This window comes from Glycine max, chromosome 4 (genome assembly GCF_000004515.6).
Source record: "Glycine max cultivar Williams 82 chromosome 4, Glycine_max_v4.0, whole genome shotgun sequence".
In the NCBI taxonomy this organism is placed as follows: domain Eukaryota; kingdom Viridiplantae; phylum Streptophyta; class Magnoliopsida; order Fabales; family Fabaceae; genus Glycine; species Glycine max.
In genome coordinates this window covers 6818067-6835504 of record NC_016091.4, presented here as the reverse complement: position 1 = coordinate 6835504, position 17438 = coordinate 6818067, and the positions used below count along the sequence as shown (strand labels likewise).

The following is a 17438-nucleotide window of genomic DNA, read 5'->3' as shown; positions in this document are numbered from 1 at the left end:
ACGAGAGAAGAGGTATTATCAATATCAACAATCATAGCATCTTTTTTATTTTTTTCAAATTCTAGTTAATTCGCATAACAACCTTATAGATCGAGATATTAGAATCGACTCCAAAGGCAGATATAGATAACCTTGACGAGTTGCTTGAGGAGGAGAACTTGTACTTGAATATAGAGGTAGGTAACTAATTAATAATTTGATTTTTCTGGAGTTGATAATTTTGTTATTCCGATTTGATATTGAGCTCGAGAGAGAAACTCGTCGATTTTGGATCGTAGAAAGGAGAGCAAGGACGGTTGCCGGTGTTGATTTAATAATTTTGAAGTTGAAGAAAAGCAATAAGCAGAGAAAAAGGCCTGCGGTTGTTTTTCTTCATAGTTCGTACAGTAACAAAGAATCCCTGCGTCCATTGCTAAAGGTTAATTACTACTACTACTCATCGGTTATTTTTCATTAATTTGCAATTCTACTGTACTTCTCTATGATTATAATTATTAATTCCTTGATTTTTATTTCTGGCTTCGGTTAATTTCTTGGTGTTTTAGGCGTATGCTTCTCGAGGATATATAGCAATTTCTGTTGATTCTCGTTACCATGGAGAACGTGCCACCAACACAACCACCTATATTGATGTACAATAAGTTTGGTTTGCTATGCTTCACTATTGGGTTTTTAACAACCATCATACCCGATCACCTTTCATGATTCAAATTTTATAATTGAAGCATGGTGTAAAATAATTTTAAATTATAAACCATAACAAATACACCGTAATCTATTATTGAATAATATTATAAAATTATTTCATATTGTTACTAGATTTTTTTAATGTTATCTAGGAAAATGTTTACTCTATTTGAAACACAAAGTTTACAGTTAATTATTAGGAGGAAATAGAGGGAGAAGAGATGGAAGGGAGGAGAAATAGAGGAGAGATTGAGAATTTCTCACATTCGATTGTGCAGAAATATAAGAAGGGAGAAGATCAACAAAATTGTGGATTGCACATTTTTTTATTTCCTTGCTGCAGGCTATATTTTCAACAGTTCCCTTAACAAAATGATTTTCATAAAAAGAAATCAATTGCTTTAAAAACAATATATTTTTTTCCTATTTCTTTCTCTTTTGCATTTCTCTCAAATCAAAAACTCTTAAAATTTATCTTATTTCTTATTTTTCTTTTTTCTATTTCTATACACAGCTTCAGGGATAGATTTGATTTTGAAATCATTTTGATTTTAGGTTGTGTAACTCAAATTTGTTTGGATTTGCATGCAGTTCAGTTTTTTTTTTTAAAAAAACTAAACTGTCCTTATTATTTTACTCAATTACAAATTTAGAGTGACGGCCGGTAATGAAATAAATTACTTAATTAACTGTAAGTTCCAGGTGCGGAGCTAAGTTAAAATCTAAGGGGGGAATAACTCCATTTTTTTTTACTTCTTTTTATTTTATATTAGCAGAAACATATGCATTATTGTGTTTACTTTAGTCAAAAATGTGTAAACTAAAACTTCCAACAACTTATTATTACTAGAGGGGGATAAACGCATGCCATGCCTGTTTTTTCAGGGGAAAAAGAGAGTGAGATGTAAACAACTATTGTGATTTTTTTTTTTTTGGATAAGCTAAGCAGTACTATTGTGATTGGTAAGTTGTTTTTTTATAATAACTATTGTGATTAAAGGCATAATATTGCCTTCATAGTAATTAACAAAAAAGTGCGTGTCTTTAGTTATATGCATGTTCAACAAAATTTATAAGAGAGGAGGAAACACTTTTGAGTGTCTTTAAATTATAAGAAAAGAAATTTACCATACAGTCATAATATAATTGAAGAAACTTATATCAAGAGGAATACTTGACCAAACATTATAATATATAACTTTTGATTTCAAACAGTAATTTTACGCTCAAATCTCTTGGCTAATGTGGTATTTTTTTTTTTACATATATAATATGGCTTGCAATCATTTTTAAATTTTGGGTTGTGCTGATCTAATCAGAATTATTCTTTCAAGTAAACCTACTCTAACATGTGAAGCTTGTATGTAAGCGTATATAAAATTCTAAAGTTCAATAATTTGTTTTTCTCTAAAGTTTGATTATTTTGTTTTAACCAATTCTCTAAATATAACATTGCCCGATATGTGACCATACATATTAAATAATTAACAGAACTATGAATTTATAAAGTGATTATTGTCCAACAAAAAAAATAAAGGAAGTCTGTTTAATTTCTTTAATGTATTTTATGTATATAAGTTATTCCAATAGAAATAGTCTAGCTCTGTCACGTGTAAGTTTCAACATAGAATTTGATCTGTAAATTAATTCAAATATTTTTTTAATGAATTCCAAACATAATAATTGATTACTAAATCAAATCAAATTCATATTTTACTGATTCTTAACAGTGTATGTAATTTGCCTTGAAGAACATAGGTTAAGCTCTAGGAGAAATAATTTCTCTTAAAAATTTATTGTTTTTCTGTTCGTATTGTCCTTATACTAAGAATAAATGAACTTTAATTTACTTACATATTTATCCACGATCATTCAGAAAATAAAAAATAAGTCATCCATCTATATAAATTATAAAAGTCAAAACTAATCATGTTTTCTCTTACGTTTGTTTTGGCTGCAACCTCCCTTACAAAAAAAAAATACACAGGCACTTATTTCTGCATGGAAAACCGGTGAGACAATGCCATTCATATATGACACGGTAACTTCTTAATTATCATGCAGCTTTACCATATAGTTCGAACCACTGAATGCTCCAAATTATTATTTGAACTGTAATTATGGCAATTTAAACTCATGACTTGTTTGGTTAAACATGGTGTATTATATTCCTTGATCTGGCTGGCAGGTGTGGGACTTGATTAAATTGACAGATTATCTAACACGGAGAAGAGATATAGACCCTTCTAGGATAGGAATCAATGGAATATCACTTGGAGGTGGGTTGAGAGAAGTTGAAAGGAATATACATATGCATGTCAGATGGCATATTTGATGCGATTCATCACTTGTAATTGTATAATTCCTTGATGCAGGAATCCATGCATGGTTTGCTGCATTTGCTGATACTAGCTATGCTGTGGCTGTTCCGGTGATTGGTATTCAGGTGGCATTGAATTATTGGGTGAAGGTTTTATTTAGCCAAATGTGTTTCTGAAACAACTATTAATTGAAAACGTTTGTGCCAAATGCTTGCAGGGATTTCGATGGGCCATAGACAACGATGAGTTTCAGGGTCGAGTTGAGACTATAAAGCCTCTTTTTGAGGGTAAGATAATGTCAGATGAGGTTTTGAAATTAACTTCTTTCGTGTTTTACCTGTTTTCTTATCTTTGCTTTAGTTAGTACTTCATTTTGGTTTATATAATAGAACTATTATTCACATAAATCCCATAAGGTTTAATTAACTTTTTGATTCCTATATAATTGTAACAATTTTCCTTCTTAGTTTCTAATATTTTAAAAATTCTATTTTGACTTCTATAATTAGAATTTCTTAATTTTTTTTTCTTCATGGTCTAAATTAACCTACATCACTAAATAAGATTCATTGAAATTTCCACAAAACTAAAATTTTCAATGAAGAATTGCCAAAAAAATGAAGACAATTTTAGTTTTATATCAGTTTTAAAGAATTTAAATGTATCAAATGGTCTATTGATACATTTAAATTCATTAAAACCAATACATTTAAAAAATTATAATAATTGGGATCAAATAGAACATTAATTTCAAACTAAAACTAAAAAGAAAAATTGTTGGAAGTAAAAAGACAAAAAAGCAACTAAACCATTCAGTAATTTGTACGTACCATCAGTTTATACGTGTAGCGCATGGTGTACATGATTTTATATGCAACATCAAATAAATTGTCTTTTATAATTGGTCATTTATAATAGATTGTCTATGGATTAAATTACATGATGAAGTTAGACCGGTGTTTGAGTAAGACCTAGAATTGAAGGAAAAATATAAGGGTCTTGTAAGTTAATGTTCTTGAGACACGGATTATCATTTGTCAAATATAATAGTAGCCAATGCAATAGAGATTATTATTATTCATTCAAGCAGGCTAACAGTCAACAACTGAACATATATTCTAAAAGGTATATTAGTATTTATACATCCCTAATGCTCTTAGGTTTATGGACGCAGTGGCTCGTGATGATTTGGGTAAAGCTGCTATTGACAAAGACGTGGTGGAGAAGGTTAGCCGAGTTTATACAAATCCAACTATGGTCATTACGCCTCCAAATGAATTGCTATATACTTTATTTGCTTTAACATAAGATCATTGACAATGCTTAACATGATACGTATCCCATAATTGCTAGCTATTCACCCACTGGGCACAATTTCTATCTAGAGCGTTGTTCCTGTTATTCTAGAGTTTTTGCAGTTGATACTATATTACTAATCTCAAAATTTTATATTGTTGATATCAGGTGTGGGACCGAATTGCTCCTGGTTTTGCTTCCCAATTTGATTCACCCTATTCAATTCCAGCTATTGCACCACGTCCGTTGCTTATTCTTAATGGTAATTAAGACCCTTGTATGTATTTTGCATTTTTGCGTAATCATTTTCAAATCGAATTTGGCTACGAACCTTGTTATATACAACTTCATGTAAAGACAGTTCAGGGTAACCGCACTTCTGCAACATATATAAGGTTTTTGCTTCTCTAGATATATATCAAAATTCAATACCGTCGTAGACCTCTGCATCCATCTTTATTAGTCAATTTAGTTATTTCGTTCATATTTAGCTTTTGTGGATATTTTTTTAGCTAACTTGGAATTGAAGCATTTGCTTGGGTGTTTGGGAACTCTAGGTGCGGAAGATCCTCAGTGTCCTCTTGGAGGCTTGGAAATTCCAAGAACTAAGGCAAGCAAAGCATACAGAATGTTTAACTGTTCCGACAATTTCAAGGTATGAACTTGTATTGTTTGGTCACTTGGGTGAGAAAGTTTAATGATTGTGGCCTTTTTTTCCGTCTAAGATTGTGTTTGGTTGCTTTGTCATTCAGTTTATTGCAGAACCTGGAATTCGACACCAAATAACGAGATTTCAGATGAAAGAATCAGCTGATTGGTTTGACATGTTCTTCAACCCTTAGCCCGTGGTGCCCTCGTGTTCTTCAAGCCCTGTGTTGTTGTAAAATTATAAAGCACCTTGCTCAGGATCATTGCCATTCCAGTTGTCTTTGTATCTCTGTCATGATATATTGAATCATGTAAAATGCTTTACGTGTTGAAACCCACTAGGGATATATATGATGTAGTGGAGGGGTCACTACTAAAAAAAAGGCCTTCTACATCGATTCTAATGACCTTTCTACATCGGTTACGACGCGTGGTGATAACACAGTGTCGTTGAATACCAACATCGGTTGGAAGATCGTCTTTGATAAAAAAAAGATAATTGAATTAACCTAATGTAAAATTTCTAAGGGACACGTACAAACCTTGACATTCTCCAATGTCTTTCCCAGAAAGACCCTAATAGAGTTACAGAAAACCATATATACGTAGGAGATGAACAGTTGATGATAGCTATTTTTTCTTTGGAACAGTTGAATGGTACAACATCATTGCTACAAAAACAGGAAACCACAAGGCAAGAATAATATAATAATAATATTTCTCTGTTTTAAAAAGAAGCAAACAAAATACACAATCTAGAGTAGTACCCACACTTTTGCATCTTTGTTAAGCATTGGCAAGATAGTTTGAACTACAACTGGAATCATTGCCAAGTGTGAAGCAAGTGATGGCAGTATTTCAAAAAAATTTAACTGCAACAATTTAAAGTTAAGAGGAAAAAAATATTTTACATATGATGGGAGATAAAAGAACAAGGTAATGCCATGAAATAAGTGCCATTACAAAACGGAGAAGTTGCCAGCATATCATGGTGATTGATATAATTTCTTATGAATATATTACTGTAAGACATAATTGTTAGCAACAAAGGAACTCCTAGTTTAACAACATGATTCAAATTAGGGACAAATTGTACCTAGAATAACTCAGCACAACTTCAAACTAGAGCTAAAAGATGTGAACAATTATTCTAATTCATAATGATAAAATACACATGTCATAATCGAATACAACAGTAAGCGTCAATGTGTGGCACGTACGTTAACATTTTAACTCAGACAATCCAAATTGCAATGAGTAGCAATTAGCAAAGACTCCACACGTTTAGGGCAACATATGCAAAACAATTTCATCTCACCGATTATTAACAAAAATGAATAAAAAAATTAGGGTAAACAGAGGATTGGGCATTGTGTATACCTTGGTGGCGAAAACAAGGTTGCATTCGGTCTTGCAGATGCAGCAAAGGCGATCGTCACAGATGAAATGTAGACGAGCGACGCACGTGGAACACACCTCCCGGTGCAAGCAGGGTCCGTACGCAACCCATTCCAAAGGCTCAACACAAGCGGCACAACAGTCGTCCATCTCTTCTCCTATCTCTTTCTCTCTCCTTTTGATTCTTGATTATGGATCACAGAAAGCGCAAACCCTAATTCCAATGCCCAGATCACGACACGAGGTTAGGTTATTGCAATAAGGAGACAAAGAGAGAGATTGGGATTCTAGGATTTGAAACGATCGGGCTTCCTGATCTTAAAATTATTTTGATTTCAATATTGGATTGTTGCTTTGCAATGGGTCAGATAAATAAGGAAAGAGAGAGATATGTATATGTCAACATGTGAGGTAGAGGTGGTGGGGTCGAAGGACAAGGTTTTGGTGAGGGGGTGGAAGATAAGGGGCTAGGGGATGGCCGGGGAGAAGTTGTGGGTGGTGGCGACGACGAGGAGGACGAGGCGGTTGGAGGAGGCGGAGATAAACTGTGTGAGGGTTAAAGAGAGAAGATGGATGAGGTTTCGCATTTTCCCCTTAATATAAAATGAGAAATTACGTAAAGACAATGACGGTTCTTAAAAACCGTATTTGAAAGGTTGTTTTCAAGGACGGTTTTTAGAAAACCGGCATTGAAAGCTTCCGCATTTTTTACCAAGGCGGTTTTATAAAATCGTCCTTGGTTTAATGTCGTAAATTCTCACTTTTGTAGTTGTGGGTATATGATGTAGTGGAGGGGTTGGGTAGTTTGTATTTTTTTTGGAAAAATTGTAAATTATATTAAACTCAAAATGATACAACAATAAACGGGGCATACCCGCAGCTAGAGAAAATCAAAAGTCTCACTAATACAAGAAGACCTATATCAAGATGCTAAAACAAATGCAACAGGTGCGCTTATTTATACATAAGAAACTTAATCTTGCTAATAACCTCTGTTACAGAAAATTGATAATCTTCAAAAATCAGCTTGTTCCTAGACAACAAGATGCAATAGACTGTAATTGTTATAGCCAGACAAACCTAATTTTCCTTGAACACCTGATGTGGATCTGCCCCTAATTAAAGAGTCAGTAATGCGCTGTAAAGGAGTGAAACGCCTGCGGAAAGGAGTCAAATCACGAATGTGAGCCCAAACTTGGAGAAAACAACTTTGTCAAGAGTAAGCAGCCGATTCCTTTTAGCACGTCACAGAATGAAAGACATCATCTTAGGGGGGATTATTGGGTTCCATATAACAGAACACCAACTAACAATAGGCTTGACACCTCTAATGTATTCATAGACTTTGCCAACAAGCAATTGTTCATTGGTGCTCCAAGATTGAATCCTCTTTTTGGCCTCTTCCGTACTTAGTTCTTCGGAGATGATAAAGTCTCTTATTTAAATGATTTTTTTTATCAAAATTGAATCTGGTGAACTCACTGAACCCATAGAGAATCTTTCTTACAATGAAAGTCCCACAGGATACAATACATTAGATTAAGTTTTATTGATAGTTAAAAGGGGAGCTTATAATATATATTGCAAAATAAAATAATATATTTTGTGTTTAAAATGATATCTCATTATAAATTATCATTTAAATTATTTTAAAATAATTATTTTAAAAATAAATAAATTTTGTGATTGAATGATTTTATATTTTACAAGGTATATTATATTATAATAAAATAGATGTATTATATAGATCAAGTATCAGAATTCTTTAATTATGTGAAGACTTTAAATGTATCCATATTTATATAAAGATTAATCTCTACTTAAACTTTTTCTTAAAAAATGAAACAGCATAAAATGAAATAACTCTTTTTATGATACATCAGTGCATGTAGATAAAAAGAAGGAGAAAAAAAGGTATGGCTCTGGTGTTGCCTCAAATAGAAACCATTGAAATAGCCTTTTTGAGAAATTGATTTAAAAGGCATTGCTCGAATGACTTATGGCTCGAAACGAGAACTTCAGACTCAATGTCCTTCCGTTGGAATATGACATGTACTAGTTAGTCCATTAACATTAAATTAATACTCACTAAAATTTAAACTTATTTAAAGATTAATACAATATTAAATTAATACTCACAAAAATTTAAACTTATTTCAAGATTATTACAATATTTCTTTCATATTAAATTAATATCGATCTCTGCCATTTATTATTTTAATATTAAAAATTTGTTGTTAACATTTCATTTTGTATGATATCCATCGACGAGGATATTGTAGTTTGTACTATTAGCCCACTGTGTACCTCTTAAGTCATCATCCAGCTTGAGATCTTTTTCTCTTTAGAATAAAAATGAATTTTAGTCCTAATAGCATTGAACTGTGCATCTTTCGTCATTTACCTCTTGCTCTCAAGCTGCTATGTCCAAAACAAATTGGCGGGAAAAGAAGCCATTGAAGAAGTTCAGAGAAAGAGCAAGCTCCGATAAGAGTTCCTGCAAGTCCTGCGTAGTAGGCGACCCGCTCAAGGTATAATAATCAAAATTCACTCACTAATTAACTTCCTCGATCTCGCTATGTATTGCGCAACGCTAATTTTAATTTTTAACTAACTCTCGTTCGTGATGTATGTTTCAGTTCCACTAACTGTCAAACCTGCGAAGCCAGTGGAGAATCCTTTGAATCTGAATCCTCCTCCAACGAGGGAACAGGTATTATCAACATTCATAGCATCTTTAATTCATTTTTCTGGTTCGCATGACAACCTTACAGATCGAGATATTGGAATCGACTCCAAAGGCAGATATAGATAGATAACCTTGACCATTATAATTATTAATTCCTTGATTTTTATTTCTGGCTTCGGTTAATTTCTTGGTGTTTTAGGCGATGCTTCGCGAGGATATATAGCAATTTCTGTTGATTCTCGTTACCATGGAGAACGTGCCACCAACACAACCACCTATATTGATGTACAATAAGTTTGGTTTGCTATGCTTCACTATTGGGTTTTTAACTCGTGATTTTACTTTAATGAATTGCACAACCACCGTTGACGATCTGCATTTATGATTGGACGATGACTTTTTGTTACTAATAAATGATTAATTTTTTTTGGTTAATTTTTTGTCGTTGGTCAACAATAAAATACAATTTTGTTGTTTTTAATCTTAATTATTAGGTTAAATTTATTATATATTGTTGTGTCCGTTAATTTTTTAAATTTTTTTTTATAATTTAAAAATCACGACATCACTATTTATTTTAAAAATTAAATTATAATTTTTGATAGTTTCTATCATAAAATTTAAAACAAGATTAATGCCCATATACTATCATTGTAAAAAGATTTATCAAGTATATTCTTTTATTTTATCACCTTACATACTTGTGTTTTAATTAAAGTGAATAGAAATGACAAAGGCAGAGACTATTATTTATGTTTTTTTATTATTTTTATTTAATTAAAACACAATTGTGTGAGGTGTCAAATAGAAAGATGTGAGTTGTATGTGTAAATCAGTTGGACAAGAGGGACTAATATAACAATTTAAAAAAATGAGCGGATTAAATATTTTAATTTTAAAATAGAAATAGTAAACTTATAAATTTGTAAAAATACGAAGACAAAAATTATTTTAATTAAATAGGTAAGTTTCAACCTAGAATTTGGTCTGTAAATTCCTTCAAATAATTACTTTTAATGAATTCAAAACATAATAATTGATTACTAATTCTAAAGCAAATTCGTATTTTAGTGATTCTGATCATAGGTAAATTTTCCTTGAAGATAGGTTAAGCTTTAGGACAAGTAATTTGTCTTAATTATTTATTTCTGATCGTATTCTCCTTGTATAAAGAAATGGACTCTATTTTGCTTACAAATTTACCCAAGATCGTTCGGAAAGTGAAAAATAAGTTATCTATGTAAAATTCAAAACTGATCATGTTTTCTTTAACTTTTGTTTTGGCTACAACCTCCCCTACAAAAAAAAATACACAGGCACTTATTTCTGCGTGGAAAACCAGTGAGACGATGCCATACATATACGACACGGTAAGATGCTCCAAATATACTTGTATAATTCCTTGATGTGACTCATCACTTCACTCACTTGTATAATTCCTTGATGCAGGAATGCATGCATGGTTTGCTGCAGTTGCTGATACTCGCTATACTGTGGTTGTTCTTCTTATTGACGTTCAGGTGGCATTGAATGATTCGGTGAAGCTTTCATGTAGCCAAATGTGTTTCTGAAAAATCAATGTGAAAACTTTTGTGCTAAATGCTTGCGCAGGGATTTCAATGGGCCATAGACAACGATAAATGCCAGGGTCGTGTTGATAGTATAAAACCTCTTTTTGAGGGTAAGATATGTCAAATGAGTTTCTGAATTTTCTTTCATGTTTTACCTGCAGTTTTCTTATCTTTGCTTAAGTTACTTCTCCTGGTAACTTCATTTTTGGTTAATATAATATTGGTATTATGAGGTTTATATTTGTAGGGGATAGTGTATGATTTCATATCCAACATCAAATAAATTGAATTTTACATTATAATAATTAATAGATTGCCTATGGATTAAATTACATGGTGAGGTTGGAATGGTGTTTGAGTAAGACCTAGAAGAGAAAATATAATAGTACCAAATAGGGGTATTATTCATTCAACTATTCAAGCATGCTAACTGTGGACAACTGAACATATATTATCTACATCCCTAATGCTCTTGGGTTTATGTACGCAGTGGCTCGTGATCATTTGGGTAAAGTTGCTATTGACAAAGAAGTGGCGAGGAAGGTCACAAGTTTTTATGAATCCAAGTATCCAACTAAGATTCTGCTTCTGCCTCCAAATTAATTGCTATATGCTTTGATTTGCTTTAGCATAACATGCTTGATCGACAATGGTAGCATGGGCACAATTTCCATCAAGAGTTTTGTTCTTGTAATTCTAGAGTGTTTACAGTTGATACTATATTACTAATCTCAAAATTTTATATTTCTGATCAGGTGTGGGACCGAATTGCTCCTGGTTTAGCTTCCCAATTTAACTCACCCTATTCAATTCCAACTATCGCACCACATCCGCTGCTTATTCTTAATGGTAAGACCCTTGTATGTATTGTACATTAAACATTTTCAAATCAAATCTGGCTAAGTACCTTATTCGTATACAAATTCATGTAATGACAATTCAAGGTAACCACACTGCTGCAACACTAACATAGGTGTTGGTGTTGAGAATAAATTTGTATGTCCAGGATTCAAGTCATCATGCAATTAATTCTAATTTTAATAATAAAATATTATTTTATTTTCATGATCATATTTCACTATTTAATTAAAGGATTCATTTGATAATGTTCTTGATTAAAATTAAAGACTTGTTATTATAATAGAGATTATTATAATGAGAAACAAGTTTGTTTTAATTTTAATCTAAATCATTATTGATCATAAGATTATTGTAAATAGGATATCAATAATCCGGATAGATTAATATATATGTGATAGTATTTATTGGATAAATATTAATAGATCTCATTTATTAATTTGTATATATAGATGAATCACATGTTGATGTGAACATTGAATTGACTCAATTGAAATTTTTTAATGGTTAAAATTTATCATAAACTGTCAATAGAAAATTCTCAAGAAGAGATATAATAGTTTTATTTGACCTGAGATTGTCAGAGTAATTAACAGGTTATTTATTGTATTTTGATTTCGGACACCTAATGCTTTAGAGCACTTGTTGAATGGATATTGGATATAATTAATCCATCAACTCTTGGTGATGAGTTTGAGCTCTATGAATAAAATTATATCCTGACCAGGAAAATTAGATGAAAGAAGAAATGAGTTTCTTAAGTCATTATGAGTTAATCCAGAACTCTAAAGATGAAAGAAATTATTACACTACTAATGGTTCTTGAAAGTAAAATGTTACTTCATGTTATCCGGACGTTAAGAAGTGTTAATAGACGCCTACCTTGATTAGTATATCAATTTGATTAATATATTATCGATTTAATATTGAACTTACGAGGTCACATACAAATGAGTATTCTAATCTCTATTAAGGAAATTATTTTAATATTTGATGATTAATTAAATTAGAGAATTTAATATGATCAAATGATTAATTGATTTAAAAAAAAGGTGGAATATTATTATATTTTTGCTAGCACTAAAAATATAAATAATATGAAAGATTTGGTGAAAGAAGAGAAACAAACATATATATGATTTTGTATTTGGGATTTGGATTGAAAAGACGACTACATACAAGTTTGACTTGATCAATTATTATTTTAATTACTAAATGATATAGCTTAAAAAAGAATATTATCAATAATGATTTTAATTTGATTAGAAATTGGATATCCTTAGCGTGCTATAAATAGAGTCTTGGGCACGTTAAAAAAAATCTCAAATATCACTTCTCTATTCTTATTTTCTCACTTGTCAAAGTTTGACGAATAGAGGTCAGCCTCGGTGAGGATACATGTAGAGTTTTCACACTATTGAAGAATTGATGCTTCAAGAGCTCATCAACAAGAACATTTTTTAGTATGTCATAAATTATGATATAATTTAAATACAAAATAGATTCTTTTATTATGTCGTGTGTGTTCTTGAACACCCTTTTTCCTATAATTGGATATATAAGTAACATAGTAGACCTCTGCATCCATCCGTATTGATCAATTTAGTTATTTTATTCATTTAGATTTTATGGATATATGTCTTTTAGCTAATTTGGAACTGAAGCATTTGCTTGGGTGTTGGGAACTCTAGGTGCGGAAGATCCTCGGTGTCCTCTTGGAGGCTTGGAAATTCCAAGAGCAAAGGCAACCAAGGCATACAGAAAGTTTCATTGTTTAGATAATTTCAGGGTATGCATGAACTTGTTTGGTCACTTTGGTGAGAAATTTAAACTTGCGAGTGTGATCTTCCATTATCGATTTAATAAGAATGGATTTAACCGTTGGTTGAAACCTGCAACTTTCCCATTTAAACAAAGCACCATTTCGTAGAACACCTCTCATAATCAAAGTGGAAAGTAAGTCTCTTGAATTTAGCATGCGCTTTCCATAGTATGGCAAACACATGAGTGCATCTATATTGTTGTCTTTATTCGGTGATCAGCTTGACTTTTAAGAATTAGTAGACTTAACATCTCAAGTCATGGCATGGCACCGTTGTATAGGTGTATCCTCTTAAGTTGGATGAGATAAAACTCGATGGTGTGTTTGGTTGGGAATTCTTTTTAGAATATGTTTGGAATGAAGTAAGTTTTGAAGGGAAAGGAAATAGAAAGATTTTAGTTTTAAATTAAGTGAATGCTAATGATTGATTGCCTTTTTTTATCATCTAAGATTATGATTGGTTGCTTTGAAATTCAGTTTATTGCAGAAGCTGGAATCGGACACCAAGTAACGAGATTTATGATAAAAGAATCAGCTGATTGGTTTGATAGGTTCTTAAACCCTTAGCTCGTGCCCTCAGATCTGTGTTCTTTAAGCCCTGTGGTTATAAAATTATGAACCAGCTTGCTGATCAGGGCTTATTGCCTCATTCCAATTGCCTTTGTATGATTGTATATGTCTGTCATGATACGGATAATGCAAAATGCTTTACCTGTTGAAACCCACATTATAGCTATTGAGCTATTGATTGGGATAGTTAAAACTTAAAAGCAGCGTTTATGTAATTTACTGCACAATAAGGAGATATATATAAGATTAGGGAAGGGTGAAGGAAAAAGAAAGGAAGAAAATTTGTAGGTTTAAATATCTTTTAATGAAATTTTTAATAAAATTTATAAATTAATATTTATTGATACAAAAATATACATACTGTGAAATAAAATGATATATTTGGAGTTTAAAATATATAATGGGAATAAAATTTTAAAACATAAGTTCTTTTTTCAAGCTTTAAAACAAGTAATTGTATATCAACAATTGAACTATGGAAAATTTTCAATTCTACGAAGACTCTATGTATATAGACTGAAACAATTTCTACTTAAGCTTTTATGAAGTGAAACAACATGGAATAAAACAACACCATTTATGATACATAGGTGTGTGCCGATGAATAAAAGGGAAAATGGATGAGAGTGGTGTTGCATCAAATACAACCATTAAAACACTTATTTTGAAAATTAATTTGAAAACAGTTGACTCATCTTGTATTTATTATCAACAATGAATATCTCTCGTGGCATTTAAAAATAAACTTGACTAAGTTCAACATGACATGGTCACTTATGTACCAAATTCAATTTCACATTTGATTTATATTTATATTATTTATAATTGTTGTTAGTAAAAATATAATAATATTCTATTAAAAATATTGATTTGATTTAATTCAATTATTAAATAAAATATTTTTTTACATAAAAATTAGAATACTTGTTTGCATGTGACCAGGTAGATAGTTCAATATTAAATTGGTAGTTAATCAATCAAAATTAATTTACTAATTAAGGTAAATGCCTAACAATCCTCCTAAATATCATAATAGTATGAAGTAATGTTTTTTTAATTAATTTCAAAAATAAAGAAAAAATAATGTAATGATTTTTTTTTCCTATTATTATAGTTCTCAGTTATCTCTAGAGTATAATATTACTATCAAACTCTAATAAATTTACACACATTTAATTAAAAAAATCATTATTCAATTGTCTTAACTAAGATGTTAATTTATTGAAAAGCTCATACTCATTATCAACTTTAATGGATTAACACATTTTTAACGTATGAATGACTTAAGAAATTCATCATTCATTATTCAATTGTATTGGTTAAGATCTTAATTTTATTACAAAGCTCAAATTCATCCCTAAGAATTATGGATGGCTTGATTAATCATTAAGATATATCTATTTATTTATGTATTTATACAATTGCTACATTAATAACATTTTAAGTCATATTAATGTTCTCACTTATATTTTATTTATAAATAAATATAGATATGGGAAATAATTTATCTTATTAATTTTCCTAATATCCTATAAAATAAATATTACACATGAAAAGTAAATATTATTAACATCATCAAAATAATTTTTATTTAATAAGCAGAAAGACTTGTAAGGAAAAGTTATAGGAAAGTTTAAACTATTCTATATAAAACTAGGGGAAAAAGAGGCACTTGTATCTCACTATTTTTTTATATGCCTTTTTTTTAAAGAAAGACAATGAAGGTTATTATTAAATAGTGAGTGCTTTGTGAAGATAATATTCATTATATTAAGTAATATACACAAGTTTACATTTTTCCTCAAAAGTTTGAGATTATTTTGATAATTTTAAGCACATTAAAACAATAATGTTTACTAATAAAAGATGCAATTAAAATATCATTTAATTACATTTCATGCACTATTTAATTACAAATAAAAAAATTTAAAATATATTGTGCTAATGATGCAATTAGAGATATCATATCAATTACAAATTTACGGGGAAATAATTGATAAATTTATTTATTCACTCTTTTACTTATTATTATTTTAAAAATATATGAAAGTCATCAAACACAAATATATTGTGATTCTTCTTATTTCTTCCAATTAACCAGCTTAATCACCCACAAGTCAAATAATATATAAAAGGATAAAATAAAATTTTAATTCTTTGTCTATATTTTTTATTTAATTTCAGTATCTTAAGTTTAAAACTTTTTACTTTGTCCCTTAAAAAGTATTTTGCTAGATTAAATTAATCTTTCAATTAAGTTATAACACTAACTTGGTGAACTTATTAATAAGTGACAAATGGTAATTAAGATATCAAATCAACCAAAATTGACATCATTAGAAAAAAAATTAACAAAAAGACAAATTTGATCTAACACTGTATGAGATCAAAGTGATTTTTTTTTAAAAATTAAGGGATCAAATTCATAAAAAATATAAATAAGATATTAAAATTTTATTTTAGCCTATGTAACATTATGTTTTTTTCTTTTTGATTTTTCTTCTTATGTTTATATTTTTTAATTTTTCCCTTTCTTCTAAATAAATCATTGAAATTGTGAAGAAGCAAAGTTGATGAAGAAGGGATTCAGAAAAATAAGTAAAATTTGATATAATGATGATGCTGATTATATAATGAAAGAGATTAGTTAGTTTTAATCCATTTTCACGCCGTACGTCCATGTAGCCTAGTGAATGTTTCTATACTTTCTTTTGGATATTGGTTGTTCAATAATGTAAACAAACACAGCATCAATTCCTTTGTCGTAATCCTTGTTAAACAAATGGGGAAAATAAGTATCAAAGTACTCACTGAGATTTGTCTTTGATAAAATCAGGAACTGAAGAAGCTTCGTTGAAACTCAGTATTATAATTTGATCGTCCTTTTCCATTTCCCCTACTTTCCTGTAATATATTCAACAAACGACGTGATTTCCCCTCCTGCCCTCCCTCACAGCAACTTGTCATATATTAACCTATAAATAGGTTAAATTAGTTAATGGTGTTCTATCATTGAGGATCAAAAAAATAAATTCCTAAACATTATACGCATTGAACAAAATCAACGAGATGAATATTATAAGCCTTGAATCAACTGATGAAAGTAGCAAAATAAAAACAAATTAATTATCACATAAAATCATTAATCAAGTGAACATTGTTATTTGTAACATTTTTTTTATAAGCATCCACTTAACTTCTTTTTCCAAAAATTTCACAAAAAGCGAAAAAGGATAAGACAACGAGAAAGGCCACTGGTAAGTACCACCATAGCAGCAGGAAAGCAAGAGAGGAAAATGATGAAAGTTGCACCCACCTGTACTGGTGTCAACTAGATTCATGGGGGAATTGTGGTGTATGGAGTCCTGCATATGAAGATTTTTTTTTCCCGTAGGGATGGGAAGGGAAATAAATATCCTCCCGTGGTGCCCTCTATCGCACGGGGTTCACGAGTAAATTACATATTATTCTTATTATTTTATATTTTAAATATTAAAAATTGATTTTATATTTTTAATACATTTAACTCCTTAATGGCCTATCCCACCCTACAAACTGAAATAACCCCTAAAATAATA

The 17438-nt window shown here is 30.4% G+C and overlaps 2 pseudogenes; both read left to right on the top strand.

Annotated features, from left to right (window-relative positions):
* The window catches only part of LOC100810920 (putative esterase YitV), a 7485-nt pseudogene extending 1945 nt beyond the window's left edge, over window positions 1-5540 (top strand).
* A 1284-nt stretch (window positions 5541-6824) lies between these two features.
* LOC100810388 (uncharacterized) lies at window positions 6825-13857 on the top strand (annotated as a pseudogene).
* The last annotated feature ends 3581 nt before the right edge of the window (window positions 13858-17438 follow it).